We start from the raw sequence: 16,982 nt of genomic DNA, 5'->3' as shown, positions 1-16,982 counted from the left end.
AATAAATTCGGTTTTCAAACTTTCCCGCGCCAGTGTGTTTTTTAACACGCTCTGACCAATTTAGACGTCTATAATTATTTAGGACTCGGCGCCACCGTAAAATACTCGGTCTCGTCGGACTCTCGAGATTATTCCGTCGAGTTTCGTTTCGATCCTGCAGGACTTTTTAAACGCACCCTAATTGCCCGATTAGAAATTTGTCATTGTCGCACCACTATAATATATGTATACCGTCCTGGCCGCCATCTTGTACGCTCGACGTTTTCCGCCGGGATCGTGAAAAACTCGCTCTCGACAGCAGATAAAGCCAATTTGTATATACAAAGGCTCGTCTCCGTCGCGAATTTATTATTATTTTTCCGTTTTCCGCGTCAAAAACAGCGTCAAATATTCCCTAGCCATCGATGACGAGAGTCGTTCTATGACGTGCGCACCTATATTTGTATATAATATTATTATACGACGACGGACCAATTATTTCCGACTCTAACGATCGTATTATCTTCTCCAAGTGTCAGCCATGGTAAGCCCGACATGATACCGAATGTCAGCCGTGCGATGATCGTATTATTCAAGGCGGGGGTCGTTTAGGAATGCATTTTTCTTGGTATTATAATATTATAAATGCAAACATGCGAACGGTAAAAGGTTTTTTAATAGCTCGCAAGATATTACTCTATGTATGCATTTATATAATAGCGTTTGTAATATTTCCTATTGTAAACACCGAGTGTGTCTCTTTTAGTTAATTAAATAATAATAATAAAAAAAAAAAAAATAGTTAAAAGTTCTATAAAGCAAAACAATAATGGCTCATTGACTTACGTTTAATGAACTAATGGCGTATGCGATAAAAATTAACTTGATTTCATGTGATAGCTCATAGATGCAGAGATCTTTTGTGGCTTTAAACCAATGCGAATCATGGTCTTGTGTGCGTATTATCGGTGGTCGAAATGGCATGAGTATAGGTGTAGGAGTAAAAGCGTACGTGCAACGAAATTTCACTCAAGTTCGATAATCATTATGCAGATTAAACGCAGCTTAATTTTACGCAAATTTAATTCAACATGTCTCTCGTTCTGCAGGACGTGACACAGTCATCTTCAAAGGTATCGTACGATGTAACATAGTAATATCACTCAAGTATAATATTACGGTATAGACGTTGACGTTCCGAAGAATACACAGAAATTACAACCATAGGTGTGAAAACAGACAAATTTTAGGGCGGAGGATCAGTTTTTTTAAACAATACATAGGTACATTTAAATTGGAAAATATTTGTGTGTTACAACATCCTCTCCATATCAATATTTTAAATATTTTTGTTCCTGGTATCATGAATATAATAACCTATTTTACAATAAACAGTAGAACACGAAACATAAATGGCACTTAATCAAACATAATAATTCATTTCTATAACGGCAGCAACAATTTGTATATTTTATTGAAAACCATTAATAAAATAAAATCATTTTTGTTTCCGCGATATGGTTCAAGCCAAAGATAAAAACTAATGACTCTAAAAGTATACCAAAACAGAATCCAATTTATAAGTATTTGTAAAATAGTAATAAATCATTCTAATAATATGCTACCTATATAAAATAATAATATTAGTAAAATGTGAAATATTTTTCGGGGCTCGGGAATTATTTGATGAAGCTGAACCCTCGTAAACCCCATCTGATATCTTCATATGATTACGATGAAATGCACGAATTATCCCCATAGGTAACGATCGAGTAGGTACGTAATATTCACAGTATGCTTATTAAAATAGGGTTCTGAAAGTTTTTTTATTTTATTTTACATTTTCTCTCGCCTTTAATACGGTTTATTGTTACATAACATAGGCAGTATTTTATATTATACGTAAATCGTAAATCTCGTTTGGACATATACATTGCATTTAAAATAATATCTTAAATATCAAAGAGACAGTGTCTCTAATAGTAATATGAAACGTTTTCGAAAATAGAATTTTTTTCATATTTTTCAGTACGTAGTATTACAATACAAAACAATATTTTTGAAAAATATTATTTTTTTACCTTTAGCTATCATTATTTATTTTTAAGTAAAAACTACGTTTTAATTTCACATTCCAAAGTAGTATATTTATGGAGAATTATGATGTATAAAATTAGAAATTTGAAACAGTAGGTAGTTAATTCATTATCAACTTTTAAAAGTTTAAATGAGGTTTCCAATTTGACAAACTAAAAGAAATCCACATCATTAAACCAATACACTACTAAGTACTAGCCTCGCTTAGATTCTAAATTAAGATTATATTGCACTCATTATCAATTTAATTATATAGGCGTATTTATAAAATATCATGATATTATAATAAGTCTTTAAAAAAACTAGGTAACTCTTAAAAAAAAAATAATCATCATCGTCAATATAATTTTATAGCATAACATGATATTTTGTTTAATATTCTAGAATAATATTTTAATATTTTCCGCATCACAATATTATTATAACAAGATAAACCTATGCTATTTTTTTTTAGGTATTTAATATTGCAATACTACTATTATGATTACACGGCGTTCTGGATAGGCAATTCAGGTACACCGCTGTATGCGTCCATTTTATATATTGTATGACTATTGTATTTGCACCGTAATAATAAATTGTTCATGAAAATTGAAAACTGATTGAAAACATTCAAATGAAACGATATTAAAAAAAGGAAAAAAAACATGATGGGCTTTCCAAGCATAATATTGTAACTTATAAGCTGTTTGGTATGTATTTGAAGTGATATTTACAGTATCATATTGTATTTATATTATACATATAATATGTTTAAAACTTACTATTGAATACAATTTGTAGTAGCAGAGAATGAAATTAGTGGAAAACATTTTTATTGATAACGACAGAATTGTGATTTGAGTTCCAATTTGAAGGGTACAGGGAAAAAACCAGAAAAGTCACTTTTTTTTTATTTCGAGAAAAACGTGTTTTTAAATTTAAAACTTAATAATTTTTTTTTCAAAATAAAATGTTCGGGTTAAATGACATAATGAACATTGAAAATATGTAGTAAACAGAATTAATCATATTTGAAATAGATAAGTACAGTTAAATTAAAAATATAATAGAAAAATCATCCTTAGTCATATATTGTCCGGAAAAGAACCAAGTAAGTCATCTGAAACAGGGAAAAAACAAGGTATGTAGGCTTTTCGAAAATATATTGATTTTCAAAAATGAATGATTATAAAACTTATAACACAAGGTGTTACTGATATTTTAACTTCTACAAAAAAAAAAAAAAATAAAAAAACACATCATTGTAAAATCAATACATTCACCGTTCCACTCAGAATCTAAAAATAATTTAATGAAATTATATGTGATTATAATTATATTATATTAATTTGGTAAATTACAATAGCAAAAACAAAATTCAACGTTCACTAAATTTCCAACTCAATAAAAAAAAAATCAACATAAATTATCTTAACTATTATATTATTATCTATACTATAATTAAGCTATAAAAAGGCTTAGTTTTTTTTTTAAAATATATTTTCTTTGATATTTAATTGGCAATTTCTTAAGAATTAAGAATTAAGAATAATTAGGTATACGGTGTACAAATTAAACCTATAATCTGTAAAATGATACTTTAAACGGCCTTATAAACTCGAGTATTGTTTTTTTATGTAGACTGTATAGACATGTTCTGTTTCGCCAGGTGAACTTTATGCATTGATCTCTTTAAGTGTTATGATTGTATTTTTTTCCTTCGTGATATTTTAATAAATGAACACTATATTGTTTAATAATACAAAGAATTATGTTATATTAAAAAAGGTTTTCATTTGGAATTACCTCATAAAGAAATATAGTGTAAAGTATAGTATACTTATTTAGTATTTACAGTCATTTTAACATTTGAATGTCAGTATCCATTGAAAATTACCTAAAAAAATAACTATGTTTATTCTTAAGAATTCTATGAAATATGACTTTATTTTTTTCAACATTTGATGTGTTTTTAAATTATAAAATAAAACTACAATACACAAATCATTAAGTATGCTGTGAAAAGCTAGTACAAATAAATATATACGTAATGCTTTTATAAATTGTTATATTTTGTAAGAACGGTTGTTCAAAAAATACATGAAACGTTATCATGCACGTTACAAAATTATGCAATACCTGAAACTGTTAACAAAAAGAGTTTAATTTGCTTAAGAAAAATATTTGTCAACGATAACAATAAAAAAAAATTCTTACTAAGAATTTAATATTCCATACTGTCTTTCTTTTAGTAACAAGGTAAATTATACCTTTAATTTTGTGGTATATACACTATATATGTAAGTGCCTACAATTGTTTAATAGTAAAAATGTGTTTATATAGGTACATACTTTTTTTAGTTCATTGCTCGGAACCAAAATTAACCTTATTAATAACATCTTTAGAATTTATTATCCTAAGTCACATTCATTTTAAATTACATTTTAATTTGAACAAAAATAAATGTAACGAAATGTGTAGGTAAATTATTATTTTTATATTATTACGTTTTCAGGTCACAACTGACAAAGACTGAAAATTATTATTTGATCAAAAAATGTGAATGGTTTAATGAAATATTTATTTTTTATTCATTTGACATATTTTAAATAACATTTATAATATTATTTTTAATGTTGAATTTATATTTTATAAAAGAAACATTATTATTGATAAAACGTCTGATATTTACATGAACAGTTTTAAATTAAAACTTTGAATTGGTCTTTTAAAGTTTGCTTTATCTTTACAATGTTTTGGTTTTGTGTTGTAAGTATATATATAATATATATTATATTATATGTTTCTACCGTACAATAGTCAATAACTAAAAATTATAATTCTGTGGTTTCAGGTTATATATCAGCATTCTGTTTGTTTGTTAGATAAAAATTCACAGATCTAAAATGTCTCAAGCATAATGAAAAATATATTTTTACGATTAAGATGTATCTTAATAACACATGTTTGTGTCGTTTAGGATTATGATTTTATGAAGACAGGATTTATATATTCCGTACATTAGACATTATAGAATTCCAGATTAAAAGTTATTTTTATTACATTAAAAAAAAAATTAATATAATATGGGGTCTATAATATTGTAATTTGTAAATTTTTCGTTTAAATGACTCATTATAACAACTGTACCCCGTTGTACTATATTTATTTTACTACCGTTTTATAGTTAGTCACATAATATTATATTATATAGTATTATTCAATATTCATATTTTAGAATATTTTCTAACTCTGTAAAAATATAAATAACACTTGCGCACTTTGCAATGCAATTTTACATCATATGAGTTTTATCATAATATTCATAAGATATTATACATAATATCCATACTTATATATCATATTATACTGTGGCATTTTGTTTTGATGGAAAGTTCTTACTTAAAACATTTCGAATAGGAACAAACTGTATTAAATCATTCTACTGTGACGAGTCTTAATAGTTTAACATAGCTAACAGAATTAGGAAAATTGTGGTTTGGGAGGGGGGAGGAGATTAAATAAATCAATTTGGGAGATGGGCGAATGAAGGCCTGTTAAGTCCATTTTTATTAAATTTCCAGTAAATTGAAAAATATTATATTGTATTAAGGCGACTTGAAAAGTTTCTATGAAGGTATAAAGCATAGCTTATAGCAAAAGTTTTTTTGGTGTAACTAATGGACTGAATCATAAAACCATTTTCAGAATATCAACAAGTTAATATATAATAAATATGGCGAGTTTATTTAATGGAAAAAAATCATCAATGGTTTATCAGACAATACTACAATTTACAATAATATTGTAAGACTAATAATTGGTGTAATACCAATAATGAATACGCATCTGTTCTTTACATTAATTCATCGTTAGTAAACTGTAACTGTATATTTGTTTATATCTATAATAGGTATGGTATTACTAAGGTTCTCACGAAACAATAGAGTCTACAAACTAAACGGCCGAAGTTCGGTTGAACAGTCTAATATCCCGAGTATATCCGAGTCAATCAAACCACTTTTCACGACGAGCAAGTTTCGTATTGATATTATGGCACTTTACAAATTAATTCACGACGATGATAATACCATATAATATAATATAATACATTATATTGAACAGCTATTCATAACTTTACAGTTGACATTTTAATCACCCAATAGTTATATTGATTTTAGTTATAAACCAAAAATTGCAACTTAGATGTTCCAGTCTCAGTCGTCCTCAGATCCCTATCCGAAATAAAATTCTTCGTTTGTACAATTGTTAAAGTGAATCAATCTTAATTCATAAGTGAATGAAAACATTATACAACGGTAGTTACTGATTAGACAACTTGAATTGCAAATAGCGAAAAAAAAATAAAAAATATAACACACAATAGTGAATCAAAATATAATACTTGACAGTATTTCTTGGCCCGAACTAAAAAATACAATTTGAGAGGGTGTAGATTTATTTCCATATTATAAGCGTAGCGTACTAGTATTGTAGTCGTGTCTAAACAATAGTACACGATTGTAAAAGTGCAGTGTCGGAGGAGGAGAGAAGTTGATAAGTGGATTACTAAAATATAATAGTAAAATATAAATCATAATAAGTGAGTATGATATTATGTGTATTATTGTGTTATATTTATACAAGATAACAACCGTTTAACAAAAGTGACACTTATACAGTTTGTAATTTTGCATTCACGAAACAATCGTATACTATGTGCAATATACACTTCACTCATCCATATCTCAATCGATGTGATTTTTTATAAAATAAATCCATATATTAGATGTGTATATTATATTATTATAATATATCATTGAAATTATTAGAATATATTGTTGAGATCGCCGTGCTTTTGATTTTATATCATGTTTCAATCGAACTGTATAACAATGATGTATATATATATATATATATATATATATAGGTCAAATGTTTATTATTTTTTTTAAGCATCATCCCTTTGTGTGACTTCCCATTTGGTTACAACAAATAGTTTCAATAACAACATGTATTATACTCCACTATGTGTTGTTTTTTTTTATATATCTATAGTTGAACGACCAAATTGTTATCGAATATAAAAACACAATATAATCGTATATTCAGCGATAGGTATTGTTATAACAATTCAAATACCTATCTGTGTTTGATTAATTGAAATGTAATATTATATGGCATAGAGACCTACATTTGTTTCCAATGGTACACATATAAAACCTCATATAATATGTTTTTAATTCAAGAGTTTGTACGATTTAGTGTCTTAAATTTGCTTTTAACCTTTTTTTAAAAAAAGTTTTTATCTTTTATTATTATTATTACATCCAACGTAATTACTCCTTTCGGGAACTATAGTGTTTATGACCGTCACACGTAGTGGACACCGAAACGATAATTTTCCCGAGTTAAATTTTCAACCACCTTGTAGTTTCGTGTTTGTTATGGGAAATAATGATAATCAGCAGTTATATTGGAGTCTTGAATCTACAAATCTTTGATTTATTTGATGGTAATATTCTTTGTATCTAAATTTATTATTTATTATAAGATTTTGTGATTTTTGCAAATTAAATATTCTTGGAAATAAACCTTGTTACAATAAGTCATTGTTTTCCTATTTCGAATGTCCCATGTCACTTTTTAACTAGAACTATGTCTTACAAAAATTATAAGTACGAGAAATTTCCACGGTGTTATATCATAAGAATGAATTCTAACACTAATCAATAAAATTATTTGTATAATTGGATTTGCACGTATTTACTAGGTGGTAATTATTATTTATTACCAAAAACCTAACGTTATACCCTAATAAAAGCTTAGAATCCACAAAATTATGTGCATGCAAACATTTCTTGGATGGCTAAAACAAATTGTATAAGCGGACCGTATACTGGAGTCGTAGATTATAAAAATTTCTTGTTATTACATATAGAAACAATATTAAAGGAGTTCGTGAAAAAAAATGAATAAAATATTTGTACGCACATGAAAAATTCTCTTTTATATAATAATATTATACATGGATAATCCATCTACAACCTACCGTTACAACTTACCATACCTAATAATATGGTCTATTATGAATTGTAAAATAACTAGATTTTGTTATACAGATAATAACGTTTGTTTCAATTTCTAACTAAACAACGTCACGGGACGTAATTTAATATAAAATCTATTATATACTATTAGTTATTACCCTGCCTATTTAATTCCCTCTTCTACGGGTACCACCATATTGTGTTTTTCCCCGAGGAAATCCAATTAAGATCCATCCAATTGTTGTATATTCTTATTTTTATTTTTTATTTTACCTTTTTCTCGTCCCCTTTTAACTCGTATAAAAGATCATCTGATTTATGGCATTGCTACAACTACTAGAAGTAGTAAATTGTCCTTTATCTATTTTACGACCCCTACGATGAGCTCGCCGTTCTACCCCCCCCCCTCCCCTCGCACGCCCTATATATATATATATATATATATAGCGTGTCGGAGAAAAAAAAAATAAAAACAAGAAAAAGCTCTGTACACAGTTTGTTTCCTTTGTGTCCCCCCGGAGTAGTGTAATTCTGTTAAATGGGTCTGCAGATAAGGCTCGGGACTACGTGTTTAATGGTCGCTACCTCTTATACCTCCGTTCGTCGATTGACAAGGTCGGAGACGGTGTGTGTGTATAATCAACCGGAAAATAAAAACGAACGAAACAATATTTACGATTACCAAACCCTTCGTTACCCTTACCGAGTACCGACCAGATACCGCATCTGTGGCGTGGTATTCGGTTGTTCAAGCTCTCAAGATTTGTCACTTTAATTAATATTTCTGTCTCCATGCCCTACCCCGAAGTTATACGTGTAAACCGTTTCCCCGTTTAATTCACATTTGAAAACGCACGTCTAGCCTGCTCCTCCTGCAGTGATATGATTTACACTAAGTGACGCCGCCGCACCCAATATAGAGACAATGTTACACAATATAATATACTCGTATATTACATTATGATAATTTATATAGTTGTCTTTAAATCTAGGGCCCAGTTTTTTTTTTTAAGTATTAGCCATACGTACAAACCGTTATGCTTTCATACGTGTAAACCCCCATACCACTCTTAGTACGACGTTATAGGTATTATTTTACAATGGGTAAAGGATATAGCTGCCACGCGTGTGTATTGCACATGTTTAACACTTAATTGTACACAGACTACAAAACAAATTCAAATGTAATCATATAAAAACGTATTCTTTACTTGAAATGAAAGGGTATAAAAACGAGGAAAACGCGTGATATTAAACATCGATTTTAAATCACAACTACCAAATACTATTATTCGTTATTTTTTAACGGTGAAACAATATCGACAAATTACATTTTTAGTATTCAAATATTTACTATATAGTATATATTGACATACAAATCCCAGGCTTCGGTAAACATTATTAAAAAAATATATATATATAAAAACTAACAATGTCATCGATAAGACGCGCGGTTTTGTATTTTCAATTTTCACACAGGAGTACAATCTTTAAACCGCGGAAATCGTGAAAATCATAGCCTACGAGTCGTACACGTCGTCATAATATGTCGTCTCGTATCACAAAGTTTTGTGGCGCGTATTATTATACCCAAAGTCATGTGTCCTCGTTGTGCGTCGTCGCCATCGTAATATAATATTTGGCCGAGAGACGGTGAAACTGCAGCGCGGCAACTTCGGGACGGCGCGGCGGTGGTTAAAAACTGTATCGTAATAAATAGCCACGAAGAAATTGATGACTCGGCAGTGCCACCGTGTGGATGTGCGTATGTAAAATTTGCGGTTAACGAGCGGCGCCGTGCTGCCAGTCCGGTGTATCCATTTTCGAAATTGCTTTACGCCACAAAAAGCCACTTTTTCCTCCCCCCCCACCCACCCACCACTTCCACCTCTTGCGACTCGTCGAGCACTACCGCTGTTGCTGCAGTCCCTCGCCCTGCAGTCGTCGGTCGGTCGTACTCTATTTCGTTCGTTCTCTCTCGATCATTTATTTATTTTTTATTTTTTTGTCTTAACGTTCGTATATTATATATTATACTGCTGCAACGATATTAAATATTATTATTATATGCTCGCGTGTTGTATTTACAGAGTTGGATTGGTTTCAAAGTGGATGGAAAAAAAAATTCGCGTCTCGGCGAACGACCTGCATAATATTATGCGTCCGTCCGGCTGCGCGTTGTTCGGTGCATTCGAATGCCATTCGTTATCGTATTAAAGGGACAGTGCGATCGACGGCAAAAATTTAGTTCGAAAACGGCACAACCATTTTTCTATTGACAGTCGTTATGTTGTATATCGAATCGTACAATATAATATAATATAATATAATATAATACAATATAATATTTTTATCACACGTGTCTGAGTAATTTCAATAATGAATAATTTTTTTTTGTTTCTGCACAAATTTACGTTGTACTTATACCTACATATATCTATATTATATTATTATCATCATAGTATTGTAGGTATAATTTGTTAATTTTCAGATATAAATATAACATATTATTATGATGATTTTTGAGAAAAAAAATTATGACATTATACAACTCAATTTTAACACGAATTTATTTGTATAGTAAAAATAAAGTTTTCTGGTTAATTAGAGTTTTGTGATAAATAAATGAAACAAATTATAAAATAATAAAAATAAATAGTTGTATAGTATTCATAAAATTCATAATAAACGCAATTCATTGTCTTTTGTATTTCGTAATTATTTTGATAAAAGCTATGAATGAATTAAAGTTTGATGTTTATTTATGTATAGAAATGTAAATATTAGAATAAAATATATATTTATTTCCTCATTAAATTTATGTTATTCTATACAATCCACGTGAACTAGATTTCTATTATTCAAAATATTATTATATATATTATTATACGGCTCTTGAGACAAGAATCAAACTTTAAATAACTTTCTTAGAAACCACAAAGCTCATTAAATTCCGGATGTCCTGTGGTAAACAAATAATTTGCTGCCATATAACTTTAATAACAATGATGTCAAATAGTGTAGTTGAGTAAAAGCAAAATATTATTACGTGTTTACTTTGAAATAAATACATTTTCAATAGCTTTGATAGGTTAAAACGATACGATTAATACTGTCATATTTTAAATTAGTAAAAAAATACTTAATATTATGTCTACCTCATTAAATTTGTGTTTGAATAATTTTTTTTTTAGGATAAGGAAAATATCAATATAGCATATTAATTATTAATTTATGTCAAAAATATAATGTCATGTTGTTACTTACTTATATTACGTGACATTTGAACAGATACAATCATCAAATTACATGCAAGCGAAACTTATATAGTTACTTCGAATATACCCAGTATAGGTACTTCAACAAACAATTTGAAGTTAAATTAATTATGAAATTTAAAAGCGTATTAACATTGCATTCAAAAGCACCAGGGTAGCTGGTAGTATAAAATCAAAATTCAATGATGTGTAATAAATAGCGAAGAAAAAAATTGTTTTCCCAAACTATATACATATATAGCTTATACGCTTGGTTTAAACGGAGTAATTAAAACACGTTTTTGGGGATTTCGATTTATGTATAACGCGTGTTTCTTAGAATTTCTGTGCTCATTAACTTAACACGTATACGCATATTTGACACGTTTCAACAGCGTTCATTAATATTGCAACAAACACCTCTCACCCAAAATTGATTCAATCCCAAAGTGTTTTAGACATTTCAAGTTTCAAACCGTGATTTAGACATTCTACCATCTGCGCACCATCGACCACAAATGAACGAAGAGATGTTTCCGACGTATATATATATTTGCGCTTACGGCAAGTCCGGAAGCTGACTAATTGCCTTTCATACAGTCACGCGTATACAACGCGTACTGTACGCACGTACTTTTGATCTGATATTGTTACACAAACTATTATAGTTTTGGAAACCAGTTGGCAGTCATTAAAAATCTAATTTTATTTTGTAGGCACTCGCAACACATTACAAACCCCATTTCGTGTTCAAATGAAAACAGCATCATATAGGCGTTACGTTATTCATCGGTGTAATGACGTTTCCACTCAGTATATCCCTCGAATGACTTTTTACTGTACCTAATAATTACGTTTTCTACGATATTGCCATATTATGTTTATTAAGAATTATTCTGTACATTTTTTGTCAAATAGTATGTTTTACAGGTTTAACGACGATTTGTGCTAAAATAGTGGTCACGAATAATATTTTTATAATATTTTTTTTTTTTTTATTAAAAAAACCGAAATCAGAAACGTATTCAGAATTTTGTAAGTGTGGTGTCTAAGATTATAAAAACACAAAATAAATAAAAAAAAAATTTATTAATTATTGTTTGTATTTTCCCGAGCCAAGTTTCAAAAAAAGACCGCATATAACGTAGCTGTTACTTTACTTGGCTTAAAGATAAAATAATATACTATAATATAGCATAATATATGTTCTGAAATTAGACAAATAATAATAATATCTGACTAACCTGAGGCTATTAGTTTGATGCATCGGTAGAATCATCCAATTAAAAGGATAAACCTATTTGACATTCAGCGCACCTCCTGAAACCAAACAAATAACAATTAATACCATTACACGAAATAATAAATATATTAGGTTAAATTAATGGCAACTTTTTGAGAGTTTATTTTCGTATAATATAATGTATATAATTACCCATTATAGATATATTATGCACCTATATTATATTATGATACAAAATTGAAAGAATATTGGTACATTGTTGTTTTCGATCAAGTAAATGACACATTCACTTAAATCACATCAAAAGTGACTGCTGGAATAAATTAGCCCTACGGTATAGATTAAAATATGCACGGAGGTGCGCGGTTATTTGATGTAAGGCATTAAAAACATAATTTATTCTACCGATAGGATGACGTAAAATAGTTTTTGGGATTTTAGAATCATTAATTTGGATAAGAATGATTATAAGGTACCTATTTTGGCAATCAAATAATATAACTAACGAGACGTATCTTGTAATCATTAAAAATCATGTCTATTTGTTATTTCCATATTTTGGACACCAAACGAAAATAATCTGATAACAGCAGTATAATATAGCTGAGTATATTTTTTACTTATATATTATATACACATAAAAAAAAATAAAATGGGTAAAAGCCAATTTGAATTATCCATCATTCTGATAACGTAATATATTTGTTGTGATGAGAATATGCACAACAGTAGGTATACTTAATATTACTAGTTAAAAAGTTAAAACTATGCTGAAAAGTCAATTTTTTGATTCATTTTTAATACAGGAAACTAGTTAGTTCATTTTAGCCATAATTTTCTTAACGATATAATAGTTTATAAAATAATTGTAAATTTTTAATAAACTGGTAAGTTAGGTAACTAAAAAAAATGTAAGTTGAAAAATGACTAGTATTATTGACCGTGTTAAGTTAATTTCGTATATTAATTTTAAACTTTTAGAGTTAAATACATAATTTGGTAATATTTAACATAATGTGTATTAACGTTCTTTTTAATTGGCATTCAATTTAATATCACAAAATCCGAGACTACATTTTAGAATAACACAATTTATTTTTATTTTTAAATAGCTTCTAGTTTAAACTATTACAGTTCAACAAATTAGTATAAAATACAAATATTTTAAAACACTGAGCATAAAAATGTTCATTGTATGAGTAGGGAATTGAAGTTTTCTAGTATTTTAATGTTATGTCAATGATAATTCATTTCATTATTGTTTTAATCGATAAATTGAGTGATATGTTATTGTCATTATTTGCTAAAAGCGTGAAACATAGGTACTTACTGCAAGCTAATAGATAATATTACATTCAAATTACGAAACAAAAATATATGATGGATTTAGTACGCATAAATAAGTACAATATTTCGACATCAAGCCATCATCAATCATTAAATCATGCCATTTATAATACTAGTATTTATAATCAATGATAGTACCGACTGAATTGTTCATACTTACAACATTTAACATTAGCGGGGGGGGGGGGGGGTAGCGGGTTTTAAGTTAAATCATAATAAAGTATTATAAGTTATCATGTTTTTTTAATTTCTACGATTATTAATAACAATGTAGTTAGTTACTTGAAGAAATATTAAAAACAATAATAACGAAATACCTTTGATTTATATTTAATAATATACATAATATTAAATACATATTGTTAAAAATAATAAATTGAGTTCTTAATAAATAAATCAAATTCTAAAGAAATCCACTATCTACGTTTTATAATGGAATGTCATCAGCTATTTTATACATACTATTTCTTTTTGAAACTATAATATTAACTCTTTTTTTTTTTAGTAATTTTGTTAATGAAATGAATTGTTTAAATCACCTTTCATAACATTGATAGCTACTTAAATCACTCGAAGCTATTGAACACAATATATTTAATTAAAAATCAAAATTTACCAGTTGATACATTTTAATTTAAAAATCCCTATATTTCATAATGGTTATGCACAATTTTACAACTTTAAATAAACTTAAAAATATAAGAAGCCTTAAAAAGTTTGAAATAGCTTTACTTGAGGTAAATTCAGACATAATAAATAATAATTGTAATTGTATATATTCAAAATTGGAGACTTATCACTACAACTCGTTCTATTAAAAATAAATAATATAAAATGTAAATTTTATAATTTTTATACGTTTAAATTTTGTTTTATTGATCATGAATAAAATAATCAGCTTCGGCATCTGGGCATTACATATTATAATATATAAAAGTTTTTTAGTTTTAATGCTTTACTTCATTTAAAAAATTTTAATATTTACGATATACGCCATGGTGTTTAAATACTATGACATAGAAATATATGTTTGACATAATTGAAATAGACTTGGATTATGGTTCCATATTTGCAACAAGGTCGGTTGTATGTATTTTTATCATATAATATCCGAATTGCACACATTTATATATCTTACAACAAAAGTATAGATATAATTATATCGGTGGTATTGTGTAGGTATTTAACTAAATTATAAATTGTTTGTAAATAATAATTTGTTAGCTCTGGATCAAATATTGAGTGAACGATTTTTTTTTTTTTTTACTGATTTCTGGCAATCATATTTTTATGAATAAACCATTATTTTTTTTTTCATAGGTACTTGTGTTTCTAGAAATCGAATGTCATGAGATTTTTGGTTTTCCCAAAAGTACTTTAGATTCATACAGTTATTATTATTATATAACATAAAAAATAATCAACTATTTGTACTTTGAAACATTGATTTGCATTGTTTTCCAAAATCAAATTTCCAATATATTCTTGTTTTAGAAGGAAAGGGGTTTACAGGCCATTTACATAGAATGAATATGGTATCGTGCATTGGGTATCTGAGCATGTCCGTTAGAAGTTATTATGAATTCCGTAAAATATTACATACAATCTCAAAATAAATTGAGTATTCCAATACTAGTCAATTGTATATATATATATATATATGTCTTTAAAACAATGTCCTTTGTGATTGAACATTATATGATTGTAATACTTATATATGCTAAGGTAACGTATTAAAACGTTGCAAACAATTTATTTACTTTTGATGGGATAACAGATATTTTAGAATACATTTTGTCTTATAAAAATGTTCCTCTTACAAACACAATTATTACTTAAAGACATGACAAACTCTATGATACCCACAATTATATTTCTATTTCGATTAATAATATTATTTTTTGATCCATATGTCTATTTTCCGATAGTGAATTTGGTTGTATTATTTTAATTCAATTAATAAAAACTTACTTATCGGTTAGTATTATTTGAAATTTAAATATAAAATGTTGTTTTTAATAGTAGGTATACCTATGTAATGTTATATAATATATAGTATCATAACATATTGTTATATTGAATACATTTTACATATTCAAAGAAAAATTTAAAATTATTAAAAATTATTTTACTGTAAGCGACACAGTGAAAAGCCACTTTGAACTTTTAAAGTTATCGATATTTTATATTAATAATTGTTTTTGATATATATATTATTTGTATACAAATTCTAAGTGCTCCTCGTTCAGGATTGATTAAACTGTTTACTTCACTGTAAATATTTTGAAAATTCTTGATAAAATAATATTTAAAATATTCGATCGAAAAACGTTTTTAAATGCATTCAATTAAAATAGGTAGGTAGACGGATTTAACTATAATATAATATATCGTGTATAATATTTTATAATATGGTAGGTAATGAAAATTTTAAATATAAATATAAGGAGATATCTCATTTTATACACATATTATCTATACATTTACAATCACATCACTTAGTAAGGATAGCAAAGAAGAGTAGTTGAAAAAACATAATTTTTTCAAAGTTGACGAGTGACTAATAATGGTCGACCTTGTTGTTCAGATAGACTATTTTTCCAAAAACCCGGTCGGAAAACATATGTTGGCTGCCAAGGACAAGTTTCGGTTAGCTGACGTGAAAAACTTGAGATGCAATTAACTCTCCCCCTATCGCATCGACTCGCACCCTCGTTTCTCAATTCCACTTCCACTACCGACCGACTCGACATATCAAAATTCTGTCAATACGCGGAAAAACAAAAATAAAAGTGAACAACGATATTGGCACGAAAAATATCTATTCATTTATATTATTATTATATATACACATAATATATATGATAATAATATATCGTGTTCGGTTCTTTAGCATAACAATATTTACTACTCTGATATAATTATTATTGAGTTCGATAAAATTGACAATTTAGATTTATTCAAACCACGTTATTGTTTTTGAGTTTCTAATAATTGATTTAATAGATACGTTAAGACGTATACTG

General features: G+C 27.8%; 1 protein-coding gene across 5 annotated transcripts in view; it reads right to left on the bottom strand.

The window, feature by feature from the left end:
* The window catches only part of LOC100161295 (somatostatin receptor type 5), a 280,182-nt gene that overhangs the window by 103,524 nt on the left and 159,676 nt on the right, over nucleotides 1-16,982 (bottom strand). For all 5 annotated transcript variants that reach the window (XM_029486748.1, XM_029486747.1, XM_029486750.1 and 2 more), the window contains one exon: nucleotides 12,611-12,686. The gene's annotated coding sequence lies outside the window, so the exon portion shown is untranslated. The remainder of the gene's footprint in view (nucleotides 1-12,610; nucleotides 12,687-16,982) is intronic.

This window comes from Acyrthosiphon pisum, chromosome A1 (genome assembly GCF_005508785.2).
Source record: "Acyrthosiphon pisum isolate AL4f chromosome A1, pea_aphid_22Mar2018_4r6ur, whole genome shotgun sequence".
In the NCBI taxonomy this organism is placed as follows: domain Eukaryota; kingdom Metazoa; phylum Arthropoda; class Insecta; order Hemiptera; family Aphididae; genus Acyrthosiphon; species Acyrthosiphon pisum.
This window is presented reverse-complemented; position numbering and strand designations above follow the sequence as displayed.